The sequence below is a fragment of the Cyprinodon variegatus genome, unplaced genomic scaffold (assembly GCF_000732505.1).
Source record: "Cyprinodon variegatus isolate N-32 unplaced genomic scaffold, C_variegatus-1.0 Scaffold222, whole genome shotgun sequence".
In the NCBI taxonomy this organism is placed as follows: Eukaryota; Metazoa; Chordata; class Actinopteri; order Cyprinodontiformes; family Cyprinodontidae; genus Cyprinodon; species Cyprinodon variegatus.
In genome coordinates, this window is record NW_015150675.1 from 1,085,894 (window position 1) to 1,087,858 (window position 1,965).

General features: G+C 36.2%; 1 protein-coding gene across 1 annotated transcript in view; it reads left to right on the forward strand.

Moving 5' to 3' along the window:
• The window catches only part of gss (glutathione synthetase), a 23,907-nt gene that overhangs the window by 6,104 nt on the left and 15,838 nt on the right, over positions 1-1,965 (forward strand). The window lies entirely within an intron of this gene.

Here is a 1,965-nt window from a genome sequence, read left to right on the forward strand (position 1 = left end):
CAAATTTTTATTTTTTAATCATTTTTGCTGTAAATCTCACACTAAAGTAGAATCACAAGTGTTTGTCCACTGGAGTCTTCAAGCTTTTAAACCATCTCATTGTTGCTGCCACTAATATCAGCGTCCCACTGGTAAAGTAGGTCGCATCATGGATAATTTGTAAATGGCTTAAGGAGAAAAAGGAGCCCCACATATGTTTTAGTTGCACTAAATGTTGCATGTTGGATAGAAACGTTTCACTCTGAAGGACAATGCTTTATGTAAAACTCTACTGTTGAATTGAATTGCAATTTAAACTTCTGTTTACTGCATAATGTTTGCAGTAAACCATTAGAATCCATTAGACCATTAGGAAAAAATATTCTTAGGTTTTGTTCTACCACAGGTAGGGGTGTCTCGAAAACTAAAGCCTTTATTGATTTATACTTCCTTAAGCAGTATGATGACCTCTGACGCCTGACTCTTTAGAAACATTGTTAAAGGGTAGATGCCCACAGACTTGATTAGCAACTATTAACCCTATAATTTACAAAATCTTGTCGATGGATGACTTAATTTTAATTAATCAAAGCGACACCTCATGCCCATCCACCAAAGTTCTTGTATGTGACTCCTTTAAATACCTGGTTGCTGAGTCTTCCATCAATCGCCATTTGTTAGTATAATCATGGAGATGCTAATATTAAGAAACTTGCTCTGCCTGTTTTGCTGTATTATCATCATCCAGATCCTATAGTCTGCATTGTTAAATCTATCTAAACTTTGTCAGAGCTTTCCCTTTCGTTGGTGCAGTAAATTGTTTACCTGCATCAGAGTCCAACTCTTTCACCAATTTGAACTCTGCTTTTNTTGGTGCAGTAAATTGTTTACCTGCATCAGAGTCCAACTTATTCAGCAATTTGAACTCTGCTTTTGGTTCCTTATTCTTCATGCTTGCTACCTCTGAAAAAGTGTTTATTTTGTTCTAATCTTCTTTTTGTTCCTATGTCTGACAGCAGACATAAAACCTGCATTTCTTTGTTCTGATTTTCCATTATAGTGCCTCATGTTGAGCCCAAACACAGCCGGTGGTGGGACTTGGTGTTGCACGATTCTCAGCACCAGAATTACCCATAATGCAGCAGCACTTTTCTGCTAGAATAATGACTTGCAAGCTTGCAACCGAAATATAGCAACGGTGCAATAAAATGAAGAGCATAATTGAGAGCTAACCTTATAATCTCAGATTTCTTTTAAGAAAGGGAAGAAATTATTCACTAGAGAATTTCTTGAAAAATGTTTTTAAAATTTGAAGAGAAAAAAAAGAGCGCTTAACTTTTTAACTAACGACATTTTGCTGTAGTTATCTGATCTGTTAGACCTGCCTTTGCCGTTGCAATCTAACAGCTCTTTACCAGATTAATACATCATCTGTATGCAGTATCAGTCTGGCTGGCCCAGCTACTTCATGTATCCACTAAACTCCTCTCTGCTGACTCAGTCCAGCCATTTGAGGTCAGTGCTGGGAAGCTGGTGATTACGCCGCTTCATTCATTTCTAAACCAGCTCCTATGTGTGCTTGAGATATTTGTTCTGTAGGAACACAAAGTAGATGCAGCAAATCCTCAGCAGAATAATGTTTGGTTTGGAGTTAAATGAGTGTAACATTAAAGCATGCTTAAACATAAAACAAAAACATAAAAGCATTTTATTTAAAAAGAAACACTAAAAAAACAATGGTATGTTCCTTTTTTTGAACTGCAGTTTTTTGTGTGTTTTCACTGAAATGAACTCACAAACACCTTGATGAATCATCTCCCTAAATAACACGAATAAAAAAAAAAAAGGAAAGATATGCTGGTGAAGATTCTCAGTCATCTAGTTCATAGTCATTCTAGAAAGGTAAAAAAAACAATCCACTGGATTTTGTTTCCAAGTTTGAAGACGTTTCGCTTCCCATCCAGGAAGCTTTTTTAATTCAAAATG